Source organism: Paramormyrops kingsleyae, chromosome 2 (assembly GCF_048594095.1).
Source record: "Paramormyrops kingsleyae isolate MSU_618 chromosome 2, PKINGS_0.4, whole genome shotgun sequence".
NCBI classification, from domain to species: domain Eukaryota; kingdom Metazoa; phylum Chordata; class Actinopteri; order Osteoglossiformes; family Mormyridae; genus Paramormyrops; species Paramormyrops kingsleyae.
In genome coordinates this window covers 15834595-15859955 of record NC_132798.1, presented here as the reverse complement: position 1 = coordinate 15859955, position 25361 = coordinate 15834595, and the positions used below count along the sequence as shown (strand labels likewise).

The 25361-nt window shown below is 51.3% G+C and overlaps 1 protein-coding gene across 1 annotated transcript in view; it reads left to right on the top strand.

The window, feature by feature from the left end:
- The window catches only part of bmpr1ba (bone morphogenetic protein receptor, type IBa), an 86081-nt gene that overhangs the window by 2555 nt on the left and 58165 nt on the right, over positions 1 to 25361 (top strand). The window contains exon 2 of the mRNA XM_023836655.2: positions 11323 to 11380. The gene's annotated coding sequence lies outside the window, so the exon portion shown is untranslated. The remainder of the gene's footprint in view (positions 1 to 11322; positions 11381 to 25361) is intronic.

Below are 25361 nucleotides of genomic sequence, written 5' to 3'. Positions count from 1 at the left end.
GTTGGGGAGGCCAAGCAGAGATCGCCACCTAGAGGTCAGGTGTAACTGTAGTGGTGGCGCAGGGGGCCAGCAGTTGGACCTACAGGCTGGAGCTGGCTCATTTTAACCGGACAGCTCAGATATCCAGTCTACCCGCCCAGCGGATTCACATGGGGGGGGCAACGGAAAGAATGTAGTGGTACTGAGAAAAGCAGTAACCACCCCACCCCCTATGCCCCTAACCCAGACTGGAGATACCGTGCTGCCTTCAGCGCTGACCTCTGTGGCTCCTGGGCTTGGGGGGAGGGGGGGACGGACGCAAGGGGTGCGAATCATCATCTCAATACTCCACCTTCTTCTCCCGTTACTGGGGCCGGCTCCTATTCCGTGTGACCGTGCTCTTTTTCACAACGCGCAGGAGGGCTGCGCCAGGAGTCGTGGTGAACGTGATCGCCGCACTCTCCTGTCGTGCATCTCCATGCTCCTCGATGTAGCGGCGCTTCGGTGGCCACTAGGTGGCCTCACTCTGTGGGAGCCATGGGAGGCTTACGTGAAGCCCCGCATCGGCACGGCAGGTCCAACCAGGCGCCCCCCCACCAGTACTGTGGTCGTGTGCGGTTGGACGCCTCATCGCCATTCCGTCTACGTCGGGCTCCAGGTCACATGTTCGTCCCCACCCTCGGCTCACAATGGAGCCGTTCATAAATCAAACGTCGCCCACGCACATTGGGAACCTCTGGCACTTTGGGACGTACAATTCCGCTTAAGCTCCTCCCATGGCTCCGCCATTCGCCTTTCCTGAGGGCTGCTGCCCAGGGAAAGTCTCCGGGTGGGACTATGGACCAGGTCCTGGAGAAAATGGCTCTTAGCTGACGTGTGCTCCGACATGCCAGCCCTGCTGAAATCTGTGCTTGGGATCGCGGTCTGCGTGGTGAGTAGGGCCCCGCCCTGAAGAAATGTACACCCGTATCCCTTTACACTACAAGTGCTATTACACCTGAGTGAAGTGCAGCAGCCTTCCTGTAATCAGGTAAATGATTACACAAATGAGCACACATCTCGCTTTTAAGTTCTGCTGTTTCATTTGGCAGAGGCGCCTATTGCTGTGCCAACCGCGGCGTTTTGTGCGAGAAGACGCTCGATTGCGTGCCGACTGACATTTGCATGGGTTTATGAATCCATTTTTTTTGCGTGCTGCCTTTCAGCTGCTTTGGCTCCTGTCCAGAGTGACTAATCAGCGTGCAGGGACCGAGGCAGGTGTGTGCGAGTGTGTTACAGTTGCATTCTGGGAGCAGAAGGTGTCAGCCCGGGCTGCTGATTGGAGGGTCACCGTGCAGCGCAGAGCTCGTTGAGTCTTCCAGTTTTGGGATCCATGTTCTAGTGGGAACCTTCTCTGCAGGGTCGAGGTGGAGGCTGGAGTCGTCGTAGCTGTATCTTCGTGGGAATGCCGTCTTTCTGGAAACTTATGCTGAAGAGGCAGGGGTCTCTGGTGCTCCATCTCTTGTGCCCACATAGGTGAACAGTGACCACGTTTTATCTTATTATTTTTATCTTATTTATGAATGATAACAAATTGTGGTTTAACCATAATCTACGCTAAACACTTGTAGCTGCCAGCAGCCCTTTGTGCTTCGCCTGCCTGCCGTGGTTTTAAAGAGTGCCGCAGCTTGGTCATGTGACCTCCGTTCAGCCCGAGGTCACCGGCCGCGCCCTAGGCGCCCGTCTGCCTCATGGCAGCCATCTTGCTCCCTGGATGTTGGCCATGCTGAACCTGAGGCCTGGATGATCTTTTGCGGTCCTGTTTCTGCCGGTCAGACCATAACTGTGGGGTCGACAGTAACGTTACCGCCGGTGTTCAGAGGGACACTTCTACCAGCACTGCCTGTATCTCCTACCCCATCTGCAAACATGTGATCCCCACTGTTCCTCAAACCCAATCCTCTCCTGCTCCCTGTGTCATGATCTCAGGATTGCCCCTGAGAGTCACCCCCCCCCCCCCCCCAGTCTGCAGTCTAAAGTTTACCACAGGTGCTGCACCCCTCTCGAAATGGTTTTCTGGCTACGGGCTTGGCCCCCCCCCGCCATTAAATCGTGGTGGCTGGTCTCGCAATGGGGCTGTGCTGGTGAGAGGTGCTGTGAATGCCATCAGATTCTCAGTATTAATAATTACACCTCAGGTTCATAGGGAAGCTGCTTTATTACTGCAGTACCCAGTGACCCGAGAGGCCATGACTTATGAAGAAGATCAATTTGGGAAAAACTCACTGGGGGCCTGCAGAGGACACGGGTACGCCCTGGGTGGGACGCCAGCCTCACACACACACAGCTTTGTAATTATATCTTCGTAGGGACCGTCCCTTCATTTCTATGGGCAAAACCCTAATCCCAGTCATGACAACCTTAACCCCTACCCCTAAACAAACAAAATCCAAGACTTTTGATTTTACATTTTTTATGAGATTTGGGGGGACTGAAAAATTTGGGGGGGGGGGGGGGGTTCCCCTTGGCTGACGTGCAGTCACCCGTTTTGTGAGCAGTGTTCAGCGCTCAGTCCACATCACAGCTTGATGGAGCTGCTTTCCCCTTTGTTGTCCTGCCTAAGAGGGTTCACTGCTGCCCCAGGACAGAAACTGTGTGTGTGTGTGTGTGTGTGTGTGTGTGTGTGTGTGCACGCCTGTGCACGTGCGGGAGGAGTCCGCATCTCACTGTCTACCTGCTTTATCGGTTTCTTATTGGGCCGCATCACTGTAGTTATCTGAAGCAACGTTACTCTGTGCTTCACTCTTACACAGTATGTATTCTGTTACTCAGCTAATCATGCTCACACTGTATGTGATCTATTAGGGGTGTAACAATTCATTGATTCGAATCAATCCATTGATTGTTATGGCCAGAATATGATGTATTTCACTCCGTTAATGAATATTGATTCATATCATTGAAAAGTGATTCACCAAAATGCTGCTTCACACTCACCCCATATCTATCACATTACTCTGTGCTTCACTCTCACCCTGTATCTCACTTTACCTTGTGCTTCATGCTCACCCCCTGTCTATCATGTTACTGTGATTCAGACTCACCCCATATCTATCATATTACTGTGTGCACCACGCTCACATTGTATCTACCACTTTACTCTGTGCTTCACACACTGAATCTGCTGCGTTACTCTGTGCACCACGATCACACTATATCTATAATCTTACTCTGTGATTTATGCTCACCCTCTATCATATTACTCTGTGCACCACGCTCACACTGTATTAACTATCACCTTGTATACATTACTCCGTGTTACCTGTCGTATCGACATCAGTGTTGTTGAAAACACTAGTTTTGACTTGTTTGAAAAACGTAACATGTCTTATTGTGTAGTTTTGTCATCGCCGGTGTTCGTTTCTGCGTTCGGTGGGTGTATTAATTCTAGTCACGTGCGCACGGGAGCGTTTGCACGGGACGTTTTGGCGCTGACAGTGAGATCGGCGCGTCTCTCTTAAGGCGCCTTACTCGAGGGTTTGGTGGCATAAGCCTCGCTAAGCCGCTTGCGGAGGAACTCCACCTTTATTAATACATAATCAAAGCGAACGTCATTTGTGAACTGACACAGTAAACCGACTTGTTTTCCGCGTAGCTGTGTGCCGATCTCGTACGCGTCGGCGTACGGCAGCCTTTTCACAAACGTACTTAGCTGGGAAGAGCTCTAACTCCGCATTTGATTGCAGTTTATTTTTTCACTATTTGGAATCACTGCCGTGACGGTTTTGATAGGTGTTCATAAATATTTACAGTCCCTGACTCTTCCCGCCCTTATTGTGGGGGGATGGGAAGGGGGGGGGGAGCTCGTGAGCTGAGGGTTGGGGTGGGGGGCAGCTTAGGGGGTGGCGGGACATCTAGCGGACGTGGTGTTGGGGGCTAAGTGCTTCCACATGCCGGCCAACCTGCAGATGGCTGAGAGAGAGAGGGGGGCGAGGAAGAGGACGAGGAGAGAGGTGGACAGGGAGATGAAGGGGAGGGAGAGCATGGGGACCTGCAGCAGAAAGCTGCAAAGCCGGCTCCGCGCTGCAGGCTGTCAGGTAAACACGGCACTTTTTTCTCATGAACTGTGGAAGCCGTACTGAGGGAAATAGTTTCTTAATTTCTTGGATGGCTTTCATTCCGAGTCGAAGGCAGCACACACATGTTCAGCGACTGGAGAATATGAGCGTCTTTGGACGGACTTGGGGAGATCTTGATACAATACCAGTAACTAGGTTTCTTTAAATACATATTTTCTATTTTATTAGCAACATTTAACATTTTGTATATATCTCTTTTTTTCTTTTTTGTACCGTTTTTGTAACAGTGAAGTGGACACCCCCCCACCCCCCAAAAAAAACTAGACAAATACAGATCCCCATTTTCTCCAAGTGATGAATGTACAGGTTGAGGGGAAGGTGATCAGGCAGGAGGGAGGTGCTGGCTGTTACAGCCGTGGGTGGTATGGCACCGTTTGTCTTCTGGCTCGCCTGTTTGTGCTCCTTGAAATAAGACACACTCTTTACATGAGAACTTCATACATAGAGGCAAAGCACCGTGAGTTTGGGGGCTTGGGGTAAGAGCTGCTATGACCCATTTTTGGGGGTTGGACCTGGCAGTGAAGGCCCACTGCTCCGTGGTACTTTGACAACTCCTCACTTTGGACACGAGCAGAATCCTCGAGCTCCATCTTGGATGTAGGAGATCGGGCCATTTTCTGAGATCATGCTGGCTCGCTGCATCTGCGTGTGACGTTGCTGTCTTCCGGCCCGAAATGTGTCGGGAACCTCGTCCTGTTTCACCTAAGGAGCACAGAGTGTAACCACGGTAACTTCCCATGGTAACGGTCCCATTGTCTCGCACCTCCTCACCCCTGTGCGGTGAGCAGCTCCCTACTTACAGCCTCATCCATCAGCTTCTGGTAGCTCTCTGGTGTGTTCAGCTCGAGAGCAGTTCTCATGGGAGATGATCGCTGGTCTTCCCAGGCTCTCTTGATTGACTGCTCCATTGAATTGGTTTCTCCTGGCACTACTGGATGTATTTTGTACTTAGTTCCTCTCTTGATGCTATTTATTCACATTGCTTTTCTGTTGTTAGGCTCCGTTCCACAGTCTATGGCTCTTGCTACAGTACCGTCTTACACTTGTTGCTAATCACTCACTGGGAGCTCAGCCTAGCAGCCCTTGCACCTACATTGGCTCCCTGACAGCCGTATGCTTGTCTCGCTTGTATACGGCCCTCGACAAAGGCGTCTAACAAATAAACATAAATTGTAGCTCTCGCACTGCTTTTTGTGATAGGTCGTCTCAGCCCTGCTACATACTGGGAGGAAGTTTCCTTGATTTAATTAATATTATTAGTTAATTGCAGTGTTTCCTTGCCCAGGGTGATTGAAAACCAGAGCTCTCGATGGTCTGGCAGAACCTCTGTTGTGAGTCGGTAGTCTGTGTTAGAGAGCAGTAGCTTTGTCTCTGTGTGTTTTCTCCCCTTTGCCAATGTCAAATGTAACATCTTGACAAAAAGTGTTTCGCTCTAGAGAAGCCCGTTCTGGATTCTGTGCCGAGTAACGACCTGGACGCAGGGCCTGAAAGTGCACAGTGGGAAAAGCGGCTCACCGGTGCCTCCTTGAGCGGCCCGTGTTGTACGTCGTTGTACGGAGTTGCCATGGTTACACTCTCCGTTTTTGTTTTTTCCTGGCCTTCTCTTGGAGGACCTTGAAACGCAGAGGGATTGACTTTATGGTCTGCTTGAGGCAGCCCTCTCTCTGTAGAGTAGAGCTCATCAAGGACTCCCGAGATGCCCCCCAAGACAGTCCATCACTGTTTAGCGCCAATTCTGTTTACGGGAGGCTATTTGAGATCCTCCCCCATCAGTTCTCTTGAACTTAACATCTCAGCTTAGCACGTTAAATTGAACCACACTGTAGCTGTTAGCTGCAGATGGAAAACGCTCAAATTGTCACGATGACTGATTGCCCTTGGCTTGGGCCATGTGCTGCTCCGGCCAGATTGTTTGTCCTGCGCCTGAATTAGTTGTTTCTGTCTGTGTACTGTTGGGTTAAGTTCAAATTTAAGCGGTGCAGTTTCACTCAAAGGTTTCATGTTCACGCTAGGCCTGAATAGCATCTGTAGGGACATGTAATCTTTTTGTCATCCTGGGGCCGGTTCTAATCCGTCTGTCTTTATTGATTACCAGTCATCTGTAGGCCAGGCCGACAAATATCATAAACATCTTGATGTGGGGGGCGATGGAGGTAGCATTCCTCCAGGGTGGAGGGGAGAGTTGATAAATACTCATGTTGACTGAAGTTACTGGTGCTAAGTGGTCTCTGTGGTCTAAACATTGACAAATGGAGAAACTGGCTGAGGATCACATGACTGAGGCAGACCCCCCCCATCCCAATCACAATCACAATCACGTTCTTATGTTGCGTGCTTTAATGAACAGATACAAGTTATCACATTGTTACAACAGCTGCAATATCATAATTTTGGTCATTTATATGGTATGTTTTTATAAGAACATTAGAAATTTACAAACGAGAGGGGGCCATTCGGCCCAACAAGCTCGTTTGAGGAGAACTTAACTAATAGCTCAGAGTTGTTAAAATCTTATCTAGCCCTAATTTCAAGGAACCCAGGGTTTTAGCTTCCGCTACACTAGCAGGAAGACTATTCCATACTCTAACTACACGCTGTGTAAAGAAGTGCTTCCTCAAATTTGTTTTAAAATGTTCTCCCGTTATGCGTCTGTGATGTTATTCTGTAGAAGTTGGTTAAACAAATCTGGAAGTTTCAGAAACCAAATTGAATAGTATTATAAAAATCCCTTTATTTGTTTTACAAACACCGCAGATGGTGGACAGGCATTCGCTGAGCTCAAGCTCTGTGGGTCACACACCTGCAAAAGGCACCTTTATACAGATGGCAGTAATTGGGTAACCCTCCCCCCATGCAATTAAGAAATTAAGTAATTAACTGCGATTGGTGGTAATATATAACCCCTTATTTCAAGAATGTTTGCTAATAGTATGCAAGACCTCATACACAAAAACAAGATAATTAATATAAAAATAAATGATCTAACACTGTTCTATTCCAATTGCTCTTGCAGTACGAAGTGTGATTTTTGTAAATCTGTCTTTGTAGTGCTTTTGGGGCTTCGCTGTGTGGTCTTTGGGTTTATGGTTTAAATGTCTGTAGTGCCCGTGATTCCCGTCACCAACCACACGCCTTGCTCAGTTCCCACCAGTGATTTTTTTTCTTTTCTCCAGTCCTTACACCCTATATGTATGTGTGGTTGGTGCTGGTTAGACTATCAAACCTATGCAGCATGAAGAGTTCTGCAGGGACTGACACCTGAGCTCACGCTAGCTGAGGCCCTGTGAGAACACAGGAGAACCTGCGTCATGGTGGGGGGCAGCCATTAGTAGCCCGGAGATGGGACTACCCGCAAGCTGTGAGCAATAAGCATCGTCCAGATGAATGGCAGCTGATTTCATACTCTTTAAGACAAATCGCTGGTTATTATATGTCCATCTTCCAGCAGGTTATCCTAGTCAGTCTAGCGGAGGGGCCTGGACCCCATCCCAGGAAGTACAGGGCAGGGGCTAGGCCCCCACGGCACACCGGTCAACGGTAGCGTGCACAGGCCATTTACTGGCACCATGTAGCCTAACGTCATGCCTTTGGACTGTGGGAGGAAACCCAGACAACAACCCAGAAGAACATGCAGACTCCACACATGTGACATGAAGGTGGGATTCCATCCCAGCCACTGTGTCTCCATTTCGTTCGTTTGTTTGTTTGCTAATTGTTACAGGATTGCAATGAGCAAAATTGTCGTCCATCATGAAGCTGATGTCCCCAATCAATGAGCCAGCGTACAGTATAAGTTTGACAGGCTGTGCTGCTGTGATTTTTCTTTTTTCTTTTTTTTTTGCTGTTTAGTTTGACAGGGTTTTTTTTGCTGTAAATACCTGTGGTCGTTTTTATTGGCTGCATGACAGGGGCTGCAAAAATCGTGCTGCTGCTCCTTAATACAGATCCAGACTTGGGTAACGTGTCCAGTTATTATATAAGTGGGGATCGTAGTGAGCAGAATGATGGCGTGAGTAACGCGTGCCGCAGGGATGCCCAGTTAACAGCTCACTGACGTGCCTAGAGCCTCCTTTGAAAAGATCATCATTTTATCTTTAAAAATACTTCTGACTCTCACAGATGTCTGACACATTGTCGTCACCCTCCTCCTCTTCATCTCATGCTCGCCGCCCGGGCGCGTTTCACTTCTGACACGACACTGCGCAGATTTACGGCTCCTCCCACGGGCCTGGGTGTGTGCGTTGGGTGGGAGGTCTGCATTGCAGTTCAGCGAGACAATACTGCACCCATGTGTGTGTTTGGAGGGGGGGGGGGGGTGCTGTCTCGCATTACAAAGTCTATTTCGATGTGCAATAAATTATTTTGGAGATATTTGAACCGGGGCTGATCCGTTTCATGTGCAGCCGGGAGGATGGTTCTGGTCCGTTGGGCTGCCCTGGCTGGTGCAGGGGAATGCCGTCTCAGAAATTCGGAGGTGAATGGAGGACAAATGAACGAGTTTAATTAGGACGGGTGCAAGCTGGTGGCGGAATGTGCCCCCCCAAACTCTCACACTGCCGGCCAATGTTTGAGCTCCTCTCTCACAGGCAGTCTTTGTCTGATGGGGATTCCAGGTGCCCCAAACTCTCTCTTTTTCAGTCTCCCCTCCCCTCCCCCCCCCATCTCCTGCTTCCTCCCCTCTGGCCTCCCCTCCCCCCAGCAGATGTGATCTCTGGCTCCTCGTCCTCCTCGGCGCTCTCCAGGTGTGTTGGCGCGCCCGTGGTGCGTACACTCTGGGTCTTCTCCAGCAGCAGCTGTTGGGTTGCGGCCTGCCTGCCCGTCCGGGCCACTTCCTGGCTCTTGGTCCGGCGAGGAGACGCCATTGCTGGGGGGGAGGAGTTGGGGCGCGGTGGAGGCCGGGGGGGATCTGAAGGGCAGAGGGGAGGGTTTCAGGACTCCAGGAGTATTTTCAGACACGATGCGTTTAACACGCTAACGGCTGAGTGGCTCTGTTCTGACTTCTGAACAGTGATTCTGTTTTGGTCTTGATGGCCTTCCAGGGTCATTGCTGCTGAAGATGCACCGGTTTAGTGACTTGTTTTCCATCTCTGTGCTCATCCAGAGGACACTCTCTCTTTTTTTTCCCCCTCAGTTTTTTTCTGTTAGAAATTGCTCCTTCCGATCTCCGTCCTGCTGCTTGGTGAAGGCGTAGTATCCTGCGGGACGGAGATAAAACTCCCACTGCCGAATTGGGATCCTGCAGATCCCGTACTCCGCTACGCATGGAAAACCCCGGCAGGAATGTCACATCTGCAGCCGGCATGATGATGCCTGCAGCTGACTCAGCAGAAACGTGACCCATTTGTCCAGCACATTCATTAAAAACCAAAATCCTACATCTTACATATTCACAATTTATTTCTAGTTGCAGTAATTTTAGTCTTGCATAAGAGTCGACTTGAGATCCTGCTGAAGCAGCCCCCAGATGAATATGCTCCTGGTAGTTCCTTAACCATTCTACCACCTGGTAGCTCCAGTTACCGCCTGTATATCTCCATTTGTTAAACCATGAGCGAGTGGCACTTTTGCTGGTTTGAGCTCGTATCAGAAGCCATGGCTTCGGAAGCACCCCTGGACTCCCTGATTGATTATAAACCAGCCGTTTGCTCTATCAGACATGCAGAAGACTCGCTGAAATCCGGCCAACCCCCCCTGCTTTTGCAGCGGTGTCCACATGCAGGTGCCCCTAGGCTCTCCGATGATCAGAGCAGTGGCCATCTTGCTCTACTTTAGCGTCATTACCCCACCTCGGGGCCTTCCTTTGTCTTTCTGGGAGTGTCATTTGCAGTGTGATAATAGCCCCACCGTTCATCCATCTCCATTTGCCCAAACGAGCTGTGGTCTTGCGATAAAGGAGATTGCAGCAATGACTTCCAGCTGCCGTGCCCAGAAGGCCTCCTTCTCCGTGAGCGATGGAGAGCCCCGGCTTCCTGTCATTAGGGAGACCCTGGGAGATGGGGGGAGGCGGAGCGGCTGGGGCTGGGGCACTCCCTGTTTGCGGAGACTCGGGCATGAAGCCATTCCCGGCCGGCTCCCTGGATGGACTGGAAACCTTTTTACCTTCTGAAATGTCTGCTGGTTTAGTGTCAGTAACCCCCCCACCCCCGCAGCGTCACAGCTGTGGAAAAATGAGTAATGCACTGTGTCAGTCTCTCACCTCCTCAGACTCGCCCCCCGTTACCTTATCAGACCCACCCCACTTCTAGCCCTCCCTCAGTCTGGCACCTCCTCAGACCCAGCCCCCAGTCTCTTACCTCCTCAGACTCTCCCCACTCCCACCCCTCCCCCAGTCTGTCACCTCCTCAGATCAAACCCCCACCCCTGTCTCTCACCTCCTCAGACCCACCCCTCAGTCTGTCACTTCCTCATACCCAACACCCCCCACCCTCGGTCTCTTACCTCCTCAGACCCTCCCCACTCCTAGCCCTCCCTCTGTCTGGCACCTCCTCAGACCCAGCCCCCCAGTCTTTCACCTCCTAAGACCCACCCCTTCTCAGTCTCTTACCTCCTCAGACCCTCCGTACTCCCACCCCTCCCTCAGTCTGTCACCTCCACCCCTGTTTCTCACCTCCTCTGACCCACCTCTGTCTGTCACCTCCTCATACCCAACACCCCCCGGTCTGTGACCTTCTCAGATCAAACCCCCACCCCTGTTTCTCACCTCCTAAGACCCACCCCTCAGTCTGTCACCTTCTCATACCCAACACCCCCCCCCACCCCGGTCTGTCACCTTCTCAGATCAAACCCCCACCCCTGTCTCTCACCTCCTAAGACCCACCCCTTCTCAGTCTCTTACCTCCTCAGACCCTCCGTACTCCCAGCCCTCCCTCAGTCTGTCACCTCCACCCCTGTTTCTCACCTCCACTGACCCACCTCTCAGTCTGTCACCTCCTCATACCCAACACCCCCCGGTCTGTCACCTTCTCAGATCAAACCCCCACCCCTGTCTCTCACCTCCTCAGACTCACCCCTCAGTCTGTCACCTCCTCATACCCAACACCCCGCCCCCTGGTCTGTCACCTCCTCAGAACAAACCTCCACTCCCACCCCTGTTTCTCACTTCCTCAGAGCCATCCCCACCTCTACCTCTGTCACCTCCTTTCCCTTTGACCTTTTCAAAACCACCTCGCTGCCCCCCCCTTTTTCTCTCCACCCCAACCTTATACTCTTCTTCATCTCTCCACAGCACACTGCTATACTGGACAATCATATTGAAGGATGAGGGATCTGCTCTTTTACTGAAGGTATGTTTTTGTTTTTGTTTGCTGTACCTCGGAGCTCAGTCTCTAGCCCTGTCCTCCTTGCCTCAGCATGCCATGGGGGGGGGGGGTTAGTGCATGGCAGCCTGTCAGCAGCACGGCCCCCTGATTGTCCTCCGTCATCACCTGCCTGACTCGCCATCCCATGGCTCTGCTTTGCCCTCTGTACCCCGCCCTTCGCCAGGCCAGATTGTTTCTTGGCAGGTTCTTGGATCAGACCTGGCTGGGGCATCCATGTCCATCAGGCCCTGACCCCCCCCCCCCCCCCCGCCGGCAGGCACGTGCCTCAGTTGAATTTAGATTACTCCGTGGATACCATTGATTCGGCTGTGTGTGACGCTTTTGTTTCCAGGGCTCAGTGCCTGGGGTGTCAGGTCAGCCCCCCCAATCGACAGGACCTGTCAGCAGGTGCTTTCCGGAGGGCCCTGTATCACTGCAGAACCTGATTCTGGTCTGTGTTAACAGCTCAGGGGTTTCAAACAGGCATCTGACACAGACTCCTACAGCCCCTGCAAAGCTACTGCTCTGAGGTCAGAGGTCACGGATTGAGTCAGACTCCAGTTTGGTGGGGTTGGGGTGTTGTTTCTGAGGACGCTGCCTTCTTATTCGGACCCTGGGTCATGTGAGGGTTGCCCCTTGTGCTGAAAGACTCGCGGAGAGGCCGCAGAGGGATCAGGTGTCTCGTCATCCTGAAGAACTTTTCCAGCTTCTGGAAACTATCTGTGGGGGTCTTAGTGGTTAAGAGATCAGATTCGTGGCCAAAACATGAGCGAGTACGATTTCAGGAGGGCGGCCCATTGGCGGTCCACAGAGGATGGTTCCTTGGATGACCGGAGTCAGCAAGTGGCCAGTGGAGTGAAATGGAGAACACCGACTCCTTCGATAAATAATGTAACGGTAACGAGCCGAACTGCTGTGGCTTCCTTACTCCTGCAACCTGGCGGGTCTCTCCCAGGTCATGAGTTTCGCTGTGACACACTGGGCCACCCAGATTAAAGACCATCCTAATGGATTCAGAGGGTTGCCAGCTTGGCCACTTCAGAAATCCAGCAAGAGCAGGACCTGGCAATTTCTCCGGGCTGCTTAGTGAGCAGTACCAGCAGATAGTGTGGTTCCAGACCTTTCTGGAAGTGATGAAGCACAGTACTGGCCTGTTATCAGGAGCCCCACAGTAGTCCCTCGTATGTGTTCTACAGCTCTGTACTGGATAACAATTTGGAAGATGACTGGATGGATATAAATACAAACACAAAAGTAAAGTAGGAGTGTGGATTTTACCTTGAGCTGAATGCTGCTTGGGGGTGTGGTCAGTGAATGGGTGTGGTCAGTAAGTGGGTGTGGCTGATAGAGGAGCGTGGTCAGTGTTTAGCAAGGTGAGTGGTGGGACAATTTTGACCTATCTGTCTTGTGTTTTTTTTTGTGATTGTGGCCTTTTTCACCACAAACAATAGGAGGCTTTTTGGCTTTGTGGATCATCTGATGAGGTTGGGGGTTACATGTTGTGAGTGGTGGGGTGAGTTTCCAGCCAGGGTTCCTTGCAGGAATTTGGTCATGGTTCACAGCACTATATTAACTGCAGTGAATAGAGTGTATTGGACCCCATGAAGATGACCCCTCTCCCTGTGGAGCCTCATACAGCTGGCTTCGCCCAGTGTAGTGAACCAGTTGTGAGCAGCATGTAAAGCTGGTGTCCCAGCCAGTGTCGCCTCAGCCAGGTATCACCTGGGCTTCCTCTGCCAATTCAGGAAAATGGTGGCCAAACTCCAAGTGTTAAATGAGGAAAAGCGCTCCCTCCCCATCAGCACGTCGGCAGCTTTTAGGCCGGATGGCGAGCCGGGCCTGAAGCCTGCACCAGTCTCTGCAGCGTCACTCTCCTGCAGTGGCGTGTCGCTGCGTGTTTGGGATCGCTGTGTTGTTTTTGGCCCTTGCTGAGCATCGTTGAAGTAAAAGCCTGCTCTCACCTCACCTTTCTGCTGCCTCAGAAAACCAGCAGGAAGGCCCACTCATGTTTCGGAGCGAGACCCTGCTCACGTCCCACCACGGGGTTAATGTCAGGGTCCATTGGCAAGGATCGTTTGAATCAGTCTCTCACATCACAGCTGTTATCGCAGCCTCTATGTTTTTAAAAGACATACTTATGTATGAGATCTCAAGGGCAGTGGAGAAGCCTTACATCTCCAGGGCGTGTGGGGTCAGTTCCTGCACCCAGCTCTGTCTATATGGAGTTGAAATGACATGAAGCTTTATTTGTCATTTGTATCTGTACATAGTGAGAACGTGGGGTCTGAACACTGGGTCAGCTATCTATCAGAAACCTTGGAGTAATTTTCAGTGCGGAAAGTCCACAGGTAGATGGGCGAGCAGGCCGGAAAGACGCCACAGGTAGATGGGCGAGCAGGCCGGAAAGACGCCACAGGTAGATGGGCGAGCAGGCCGGAAAGGTGCCACAGGCAGAAGGGCGAGCAGGCCGGAAAGACGCCACAGGTAGATGGGCGAGCAGGCCGGAAAGACGCCACAGGTAGATGGGTGAGCAGGCCGGAAAGACGCCACAGGTAGATGGGCGAGCAGGCCGGAAAGACGCCACAGGTAGATGGGCGAGCAGGCCGGAAAGGTGCCACAGGCAGAAGGGCGAGCAGGCCGGAAAGGTGCCACAGGCAGAAGGGCAAGCAGGCCGGAAAGACGCCACAGGTAGATGGGCGAGCAGGCCGGAAAGACCCCACAGGCAGAAGGGCGAGCAGGCCGGAAAGGCGCCACAGGCAGAAGGGTGAGCAGGCCGGAAAGACGCCAAGGGCAGAAGGGCGAGCAGGCCGGAAAGGCGCCAAGGGCAGAAGGGCGAGCAGGCCGGAAAGGCGCCACAGGCAGAAGGGTGAGCAGGCCGGAAAGACGCCAAGGGCAGAAGGGCGATCAGGCCGGAAAGGCGCCACAGGCAGAAGGGCGAGCAGGCCGGAAAGGTGCCGCAGGCAACAGAGAATGCAGAATTTCTTGATATTTTAGGGTCTCCAGGTAGCACAGCCTTAAAGGGGTAGCGGAAATAAAAGGTCATAAAATGATCCTAGTGGAGATGTGGCTACTCTACAAGTACAGAATTGGAACCCATGTCCTTCCAATCATGGATACAGAAGCCTAACCTGCTGAGACGCATGCTGACCCCATGCATGTCCTCCTTATGTTTACATGGGTTTCCCATAAGTACTCTGGTTTTCTTTCAGGTTTAGGTGAATCCGTGTCTGTCTGTAGCCTGAGCTTGTCGATGTGTGTGCCCTCTAGTGGACTGACATTCTACCAAAGTGTCTCCTGCTTTGTGCCCTGCCATAGACTGGCATCTCATCCAGTTGTGAATAAAGATGGGCAAGAGGGAGGAGAGGAGTGAAAGTATCACATGTTGATATCCCATCCCTGTGCTTCTTAGAATGGGCTCCAGAATTACAAGACCCTGCACTGGATAAGTTGTTGTAGAAGATGTAGGGAAGTATGATATATGAACTCAAGTTATTTCACCCTTGGAATGAGAACAGAACATGCTGTCAACCAGGCATGGACACTCTGGAGCTGAAGGTCCACAGACGAGGTGGTTATGAGATGTTCTCGACGAGTCTGCATCCTCTGGACCATTCAGAGACTTCAGCCTGTCAGCTCTCTCCACGACAAAATGTCTCCTTCGCAGTCAGCGATAATTGGAAAAGTGTGAGTGTTGGATGACTGCACACTGACACTGGAGATCGGCGATGGCGTTCCTCATGGAGCCAGCTGCAACAGAGAGCGAGGGCAATGATGTCATAGCGGCGGGAACATGGTGGATCTCTCGGGCTGCTGGACGTATGAATATCTTAGTGTGTTTTCAATTACGTTTGTGTGGATTTCGCTTCATGTTTGTTTGTTAAAATAGTTAGGGGTTGCAGGAACTTTTTGCGTCTTTGACCTATGGACCTTCACTGTTGAGTAGTTTGGCCGGGTGATGCTCTAAGAGCCTGTTTCTTGTGAGCTGTTTAGAATGCCGATGTGACGTGACTTATACTTTTCGCACGGTACTGACTGTTTGGGGGAGGGGCAGCTCGGACATCATTCCTGTGGCCCGTCAGTAGGCGCCGCTTCCCCCAGATCTGCCCGCACAGAACGTTTTTTTTGTCCCTCATCAAGTGGCCTCTCGTTTTTTGTTTCAGGCGCGGCTCTGCGCCGTGACCTCTTGGGTCCTTCAGCCTCATCAGTGGCGTTGCCATAGCGATGCTGTAATCAGCACGCGGCCTGATCCGGGTTGAGACAGGTGCTGCTATGTCATGTTGCCAGCAGGTGGGAGGCAGCACCGCCGTTTTCCTGTGGGCGAGACGTGGAGACTGACCGGTTACATGCAGGTGTGTGTGTGTGCGCGTGCGTGTGTGTGTGTGCGCGTGCGTGCGGATTATGTGTATATTACATTGTGCGGACCAAATGACCCCCACAACATAATAAAAACCTATCATCATTTTCACGTTGTGTGGACCATCATTCAGGTCCCCACAAAGACATGTGAATGCTATCACAAAAGTAAAAATGCCAAAAGTCTTGTATTTTGATTGGTTATTTATGGTTAAGGTTAGGGCTAGGTAGGGGTTAAGGTTGTTATTGTTGGGATTAGAATTTTTCCCATAGAAATGAATGGAGAGTCCCCACAAAGAAATAATTACAATCCTGCTTTTGTGCGTGCGTGCACTGGTAGATTGCCCGGGTGTTGGAACGGGTAACCAGTAATGCTCCGAGAGAGGCTTGGTGACAATGTGGGTCACACAGGTGATTGGGTTAAACAGGTGACAGTGCAGGTCACACAGCTGATTGGGTTAGACAGGTGACAGTGTGGGTCACAGGTGATTGGGTTAGACAGGTGACAGTGTGGGTCACAGGTGATTGGGTTAGACAGGTGACAGTGTGGGTCACTGGTGATTGGGTTAGACAGGTGACAGTGTGGGTCACTGGTGATTGGGTTAGACAGATGACAGTGTGGGTCACTGGTGATTGGGTTAGACAGGTGACAGTGTGGGTCACTGGTGATTGGGTTAGACAGGTGACTGTGGGTCACTGGTGATTGGGTTAGACAGGTGACTGTGTGGGTCACTGGTGATTGGGTTAGACAGGTGACTGTGTGGGTCACTGGTGATTGGGTTAGACCTGTGAGAGTGGGAAACACAGATGATTGAGTTACACAAGTGATAGTGTGGGTGACACAGGTGATTGGGTTAGACAGGCAGCAGTGTGGGTAACACCAGTGAGAGTATATAGCAGAAGGTGACTGAATATATCACAGATGACAGTGTAAGTCAAATGGGTAACAGTATAGATGACACAGGTGAAAGTACAGGACAGACAGGTGACAGTGTGGGTGATAGGTAAGGGCAGACAGCTCCCGCAGTGGAAGGGTTCTCACAGTAGCCAACAGCGCCCAGGTGAGTGGCGGGTATAGCCAAGGGGGGCGTGTGCCATCACGAGCTCCCCGATTCGCCAGCTGGGTGCCATGTCAACCAGCTGCTCGGCTTCATTTGCATTCCTGAGTCGTTAAGCAACCAACTTGCCACAACAGGACACACCGTAAACACAGAGAGAAATGCCGTCCACGTCTGTTTACGACATTCCAGAGGAGCACGAGCACAAATGTGTCTGGAGTGTGGGCTGTCTCTAGCGTAGGATAAGGTCTCTTCCGCACCGGGGAACAATGGCTGATTGTCTCGTTCTGAGTTGTGAATAAAGATGGGCAAGAGGGAGGAGAGGAGTGAAAGTATCACACGTTGAAATGGTCCAGAGATTCCTTCCAACATTTTTACTGCACATTTCCCAGTTAGAACTGGTGGGTGTGTGTGGGGCTACGCAAACTCTAGACAAGTAGTACTGCACCCTTCTGGAAATTGTGGCTGATATCTATACACTTTTGTCTCATGTTACCGATAACATTTTATTTTTGTAGCATATCATTTTGTCCTAACCGACATATATTTTTCATAAAGCAGGGTTAGACAGTCCCTGGAGAACTCTCAGGTTAAGGGCCTAAGACCTCAAGGGCCCCAACTGTGTGATTATTCTGCTGAGTGCTAGCCATGAGATTTGAGCCAGCTACCATCCAAGTAAAGCTACTGCATCCCAATTCACTGAGCCACACACCAGCCCATACCCAGCTGCCCTCGGAGCTCAACAAATCTATAGTGAAACTAATGTCTGTGATGTTACTTCTTAATAACCTGTAAATGGGTGTAGCAACCACATCATGTAATGCAGACGCTGATACCGATGTCTGGATTTTGAACAAACGTCAGACGACACCAAGATGTTAAGAGCTCTTGCATCTCTGGGGTCTGTACTATGAAGCGGGGTTACTGGCTTATCGGGGTAACTTGTCGGATTTAAGGTAGTCTGGGCAAAATGTAAGTGAATGAATATGAAGTCCATTTAAACTGTGGTACCTTAAATCCGACAAGCTACCGGGGCTCCTGCTGGGGGCTGTTGCTCGGGGTTACCACCCGGGGCCCGGTTTCTCGAAATCTTAACACTACGTCGTTTGTAAGTTCTGTCTTTTAACATAGAACTTTCTGTGCACAGTTTCTGAGCTTCAAGGGGGGAAACATCCATATTTTTTCTCAAATGCTGAATTTTTATGTCTTTTGTGTTGATGAATATTTTTGATTGACCTTAATCGTTACGTGCTGTTTAAAGTACATAGTTTCTGGCTGGATAAAGGCACATCTGATCCTTTGTCACGCACTAGATGGGAGGGACATGTTTCTCACACCAGTTAGAAAGAGTGAAATCGGCGTGTAGCATGTTTTCTGATCCAAGGTAACTTGGTTATCTTCTTGAATTAATGATTCTTGCTCTGATACCGCATACGCTTCTACCTCGGCATTCATTGTAAGCTCAGTCCAGCTGCACTTACGCCTAGTTAACTCTTCGACTGCCATATGTTTATAAGGATTTGCCTCGCTTGTATGTCCCTTTGGACAAAAGTGTCTGCTAAATGAATAAATGTAAATTAACTGCACTAATGCCTATGCAGCCAGATCAGTAATCGCCAGGCGGTTTACATGAGTGCGTTTCCAAGAAGGCCGCACCGCTGTGGGCTTCCGGAGCTCAATGCTGGCCAGCTGAACTCTCCTCACTGTAGCAGACAGGGAGTCTGGGGGGCCCTTCAGTTGAGGGGGGGGGGGTCATTTACTGGCCCAGCCCCTGAAAAAGAGTCCCAGTCTGGGGTGATTTTGGCAGCCTGTGTGGAAAGAGTGCAGCATAGCTGGTGGCTCTCAGTCGGGGTTACCGCCTGGGGCTGTTACTGGAGGTTACCACCCGGGGTTACCGCCTGGGGCTGTTACTGGAGGTTACCACCCGGGGTTACCGCCTGGGGCTGTTACTGGAGGTTACCACCCCGGGTTACCGCCTGGGGCTGTTACTGGAGGTTACCACCCGGGGTTACCGCCTGGGGCTGTTACTGGAGGTTACCACCCGGGGTTACTGCCTGGGGCTGTTACTGGAGGTTACCACCGGGGGTTACCGCCTGGGGCTGTTACTGGAGGTTACCACCCGGGGTTACCGCCTGGGGCTGTTACTGGAGGTTACCACCCGGGGTTACTGCCTGGGGCTGTTGCTGGGGGCTGTTGCTCGGGGTTACCGTCCGGGGCCCGGTTTCTCGAAATTTTAACAGTGCGTCATTCGTAAGTTCTGTCTTTTAGCATAGAACTTACGAACAACATAGCGTTAACAAGGTTAAGAGAAACTCACCCCAGGGTTCCTGCTGGGGACTGTTACTTAGGGTTTCTGCCCAGGGCATTCGCTTCGCTGAGTGTCAGAGCGTGCAGTTGACGTCATCCTCAATGGCTTGGAGTGCAGGAAAGCGCGTTCCCCATGGTGCAGCGTGTATGGCGCTGAAACTGGATCCAACACACGGTGTTTCTCCCCGGTGCTGTGTCGTCATGCCTGCTGCACACGCGTGTGCCTGCTTGTTCCCTGCATCTTCCAGATATGTCTGCTGACCCTCCGTTTGTTGGCTCCCCCCCCTCCCCTTCCCGGTACCGTTGTGATTTTTCAGACTCTCCAGTCCCCTCCCATTAGCAGCCTGTGTCTGGTCCCTCCCTCCCTCCCATCTTGGAACCACGCCCGGTTTTTTCGGCACCCACGATCAAAAACGGTGAATGACATGGTCCAGACCCCAGCTGCAGGCCTGTACTGCTGAACAGAGAGGGAACCTTAACAGCTTGAGCCCCTCCTTCGTGCAGGGTGCTGAATGCCCAGCGAGGGCACCCTCTGCTGGTGGTAAAGTGTGCGGCTCGGACTGGACCAGGCTGTGTAAACAGCTGGGCTCGGTGTAGCTGCCGAACAGCAGTGCCGCGTGCTGTGGTCTGTCTTAATTAGGACAGACCTACTTGTGGTTGGAAAACGGGCCCGTTGCTGTGGTTCCAGAGCTGGTCGGTCCCACCCGGAGTCACACCCGGCTGTGTTCAGGACTTGGCTGGGAGGTAGTGGGGCGGTTCCGTGAGCTGCAGGCCAGCCTCTCCTATACCGCGATAGTGTTTTACTGGTATGAAAGCTACATGTAACAAGACGTTTATTTTTTTTCTTTCTCCCAGCTTAATTTTATTTTTGTGCAACCCCTCCACAGAAGGCAGCACTAAACCATTAATGGTGGAAACAAGGAGAAAGTCCCGAGGTTGTAAAAACAAGCTGTGAGATTTAATTACACATACCTGGGCAGCTTACAGCATGGAAAGTACCCCCACACGCTCCCCACGGCCGGCCAGGGGTGCTCGCTCCTCCGAGGCCGAGGGCCGCCACTTTAATGAGAGAGCTGCCCCTCACAGGCGGGGCTAAAGTCAGTGGGCTGCGGACTAACCCTAACCCTAAACCTAACCCTAACCCTGAGGAAGGTGTTTGGGACACGAGATACCTGGGACTTAGCCTCCGGTTTTGTTTAGATACGGACACAATAACAGCAAAAATCGAGAGTGTCAAAGAGGATTAAGAAGCAGAAATATGGTGTATAGAATGCTATACAAATGTTCAGCTGATGGGGTTATCTCTTATGTGGGAATTTTGCAGACTGTTTTGTTGGAAACCGTTTCTCGGTCATCTGCGGCGACATCAGTGCAGCCCAGAAACGGGGAGAGCATCTTTACGGCGGCCGGGATTCCTGCTTTTCTGCAAAGTAAAATCTGACACTTTGACCCCATGCCTCCACCAGGCAGTTGGGGAGGCCTGGGTGGGAGGTGCTCCATCAGACAAAGGGGGGTTCACACTGGTCCAGGGAGTCGAAAGGGTGAGGCCCCGGATACAGTTAGTAATCCTCAAAAAAAAAAAAAAAAAGTTAGCACCCTTTCTTGTGTAAACATGGCTGGGAGCAAACTGCCATGCCTGTGTGGAAACGGGCAGCCGCCAGGAACAACGGTCCACTGTGGTGCGGTTGGCCTGGCCTGGAACGCGGCCCCTGTGGGCCGGCCTGGGAGGCCCCGGCGCTGGCTCCCCTCCACACCCCACCGCTAATGGCAGCATGGCCGTAAAGACACAGGACCCAAATGTGTGTTCCCTGAAAGGCTACGGGCTCGCGTCCTGGCCAGAGGAACCACTGACGTGTCAGAAATGTAACACTATCTGCCTGAGTAAAAACGCCCAGCTGTGTAAATGGGGGCGAAATCAGACGTGTGCCTTTCTGGGGGGGTGGACGGAGCCAACAACAGGGCCCAATCTCAGGGTGCGTGTAGGGGTACCCCTGGCCACTCACTGTAGCGCATGGTGGCTAACTTCACTGAGACCGCGTTTGGTACGGAGCGGTAAAAGCAGCCCTTCGCCGCCCTGCTGGTGAATGAGTGGACCGCGGATGTGTGAGGCTCCTCCCCTCAGTGTCCTGCCGAGGCTCGTCAAACGGCACAGGGGCTCCTTTGGTTAGAGCTGGTACCCTGAGGCGTATCTGTTTTTTCAATTGCTCCGGTCCAGATTTGTAATGATTTTCCATTCTTTAAAAAGGCTATGAAGTGGAACCCAATCGAGAGGACTGGTGGTGGAAGGCGGTGCTGAAGCTCCGGAGGTGTGCTGGGGGGGGGGGGTTGGGGGACAGGCACACTGACAGACAGTCACACACCCAGACAGATGGGCAGACATACAGACTGAGAGACAGACAGATGGACAGACATATAGACAGACATATACACACACATTCAGACACAGACAGACAGACAAACACATAGACACACATACATACAGACAGACAGACAGGCATATACACACATACAGACGCATATGGACAGACATATAGACGCATACAGACAGGCAGATAGACTCATAGACACACAGACAGACATATAGACCTACATACATACAGACAGACAGACTTATAGACACACAGACAGATATATAGACCTACATACATACATAGATAGACACACAGACAGACATATAGACCTACATACATACAGATGGATAGACAGACAGACAGACTTATAGACACACAGACAGACATATAGACCTACATACAGACAGACTTATAGACCTACATACATACATACAGATAGATAGATAGACAGACAGACAGACTTATAGACACACAGACAGACATATAGACCTGCATACAGACAGACAGACTGACTTATAAACACATGTGCTCGGCTCTGCTGGTCACATTACAGGCTGTAAAAGCAGAAGAAAAAATGTCTCCAGCAAATGACACATACTGTTCATGGTCCCACCTTTAGATATCCATGATATATCCCACAAGAAAGGCAGCCCCCCCCGAGGAGTCATGAGTCCGGTCAGGGCCCGGACCCGGCAGACGGCCTTGCAGGCGTCAGAAGTGCAGCTGCTGTGGACGGCTCAGTGACGGGGACCGTCTGTCTGCACATCAGTGCTGGTCCTGGCTAATTCGCCATGGAGCATCCGTCACTGGCTTCACAGCCTCGCGCCAGCTTGCGCTTTCATATGGGCGACATCCTGTGAGAAAGGTTCACTTCCCACAGCTTCTTCATTTCAAAGGGCTCGCTCTGGATGTCCCTCTCGAATGAAATGCTTCTTTTTTTCCAAGGCAATTAGCGGCACACAGGGAGATGCATGCGAAAATCGAGACTTTGCGTAAGCTGTTTGATCAGTGTAGGTCACGGGGAAAACTATGTTGTTTTTACAGCAGGATTTTGAATACAGAATAGCGATACTTTATTAATCCTCGTGGGGATGTTGTCTTTTTGCCAACCCCATCCTGCTGCCCATGAGAGACACAGACACAATGCAGGTGAGAGAAGTCTGAGGGTCACAGAACAGGGTCAGCCAGTGTGCAGCGCTCCCAGAGCTGGGGGCTAGTGGCCTCGCTCAGGGGCCCGACGGTGGTGGCAGTTTGTCAGTTCTGGGTTTCGAACTGGCAACCTTATGAGTCTTGGCTCGCCGAGCCACACATCACCCCCTACCGAGGTCGAATTTGAGTTGTAACTGAGGTTTCTATGCAGTTTTAGAGGGTAGATGTGCTTTGCTTTTCATTATTAGACTCATAATGATTTCCTCATTAAAAGGATCCTGTTCTCCTCCGGCAGACCAGGCATGGGGTAGCAGCAGACACCAGTCTTGAGGTCTTGACCATAGTCACGGTCTGTCAGACTTGTCCGTCTCTGGTGTCCTCACTCGAGTGGACCGCTGGATATTTATTGTGTAATTGACCCCTCTGGGTCGCCATTTACCTGGTGATGGTGGCAGCTCAAGCCTTTGAAATCTACACCGTGTTAAAATGATTCTGGAAGAGGTGCCCAGGTGACATCCTTCAAGATGGGCCGTGGAGACCTTTTAATTGGCAAAGGGCTCACTGACCTTCTCCAGTTCAGCCCATGGTGTGTGTGTGTGTGTGGGGGGGGTGTTTTACGTTGTTTTGATCATAAATCTGAGCCTGGGTTTTGCTGTTGTTAGTTTAGTTTAGTTTGAGGGTGCTGCCCCTTTGCACTATGCATTCCTGTGCTGTTTGCTATTAGGACACCCAGAGCTGTCAATAACCAACCTTTATATCGGCATTAATGATGAGATAAGTCATAAATAATGAGTGCGGTTACGTTTGCGGACTTAATTTGTCCGTCTGAGATGCGTCCCAGGTTCTCCCTGAGATCTCGGTCCGTCCCTGAGATCCTTCAGCGCCATCTTCATGGTCCAGCTTTCCCTCTTTGCGTCTGAGCCTCCTGCTCTCATAAATACTTATTTAAGATGTCCTCCAGACGCCGTAAAGGCTGTTTCCTGCACCAGCAGACTCTCCTCTCACACCCAAAATGTCTAGCTGCCATTTTTTTTTTTAAACGAAAGACCAAATAAATAAACCTATAAACATAATTGTTTTGTTTTGAGTCCTCCTGATGGCGGGTGTTTAAAATGTCTGCAGTTATTCCGTCATGAAGCGGCAGCTGAAAAACTGGCCGCCATAAAAAAAATAAGGGATAGTGAACATGGATGGGGAATGGAAAGAGGTGCGATTATTTTTAGACTGCAACGGAAATCTTCCCATTTGGGGAGATTATAAGATTTTGCTGTACGGTAACAGCTCGGACTGCCTGGGTAATTCAGGGGGCCCTCGCTGGGTTGGGGTGTGGGAACCTGTATATGCCCCCACCCCCACCTCGGGTTTGCACATGAGGTTAGTTAAGAGACAGGGAACCGTGCTTGTTTTCTGGCTCTGGTGAAAGGAGAGTGTTTAATTAGTGGTTGAACACGGGGACTAGGGCTTCACGGGGCTGGGCTTTGACCCCTGGAAAGGAGGTTTTCAGAGGATGCCGGGGGGGGCAATGCCTGGAAATTAGTCATTCAAAGGCTGTGATGGGGTCCGGCTGTTGGCTGGAGATCGTGGCAGATCCTGGTTGAGGTTGGGCTGGGATTCCTCCTCACGAAAACTCAGGACGGCCAAAGATCTGGGGGGGGGTCAGTTTTTCTTGTATCACGTCTATCAAAGGGATGAGAAATATACTCACCTCAACTCCGCTCCTCCTACTTACAAATTTCACGGCGTGTCGGTTACAGAGCCACTCTCTGTTTGAGGTGTGTGACTATGAAAGCCCCATTGAGGTGTTTGCTTACCCACAAGCCCTCTGCTGGCAGCCGGTGTCTGCGTTTGGTTTCGCTCTTTCACTGGGCTTTCTCTCCGGAGGGTTTAGGCGGGAGGGCAAACAGCTGGAGTGAGCATGTGACTTCATCGCGCGGTGTTTGTCTATATCGAGTCCGCACTACCTTTAGCCGGTCTCCCCTGGGCTCCTGTGCTCCTCACGCTCAGCAGGGCCTCCGTTCTGCACTGAGTGACGTCACCTGACCTCTTTCAATGCCTTCGGAGACCCGTCGCTTGGGAAAATCGGTCTCTCAGGTGAGAGCTTGTTAAAGTGCAATGGGACGCGCTCACACACTCTCAGCCGCTGTCCCTGTGTCCCAGATGAAGAGCTAGTTTGTCTGGTTGTGACAACGGGGCCTTTGTGAGGGACGTCAGCACTGGCCTCGATGGAGATCGGACAGTTCACAGCTGCTGTGAGGTGGCGCTTTGAAGTCGCGACGGAAAGGAAGTGAAAATAACTGTATCAATCAGCCTCTTCCTGGAGTTCGGGCTTCCCAGCAGTGCTGCACAGCCAGGTCAGGTTTCAACAGCAGAAGGCTTTCTGTCGTTCACCGGAAGGCACGCTAAATCGAATCTCCCAGCACTCGAGATAGACGCCTGCTCGCCACTACTCCTGGATCCACGTCGAAGAAAAACAGAGACACAGATGACTTCTCAGCACAAGATGCTGTGTCTCGATGCTGTTCCATCCTCTCCCATATTTGGGACAAATTACTGTTAATAAAAAGCAAAAGAGCTGAGATTGGAAGTCCATACCAGTTTGTCAAATGTCCTGGTTTCACATCTAGAGCTGGCCTTGTCAGTTCTTATGGGGTGGTGTGTAGCTCTATGCCCATGATCTGAAGGTTGTTTGTTGAAATCCTAGGATAGGCAAAGAGATGTTACTGTTGGGTCATTGAGCAAGGCCCTTAA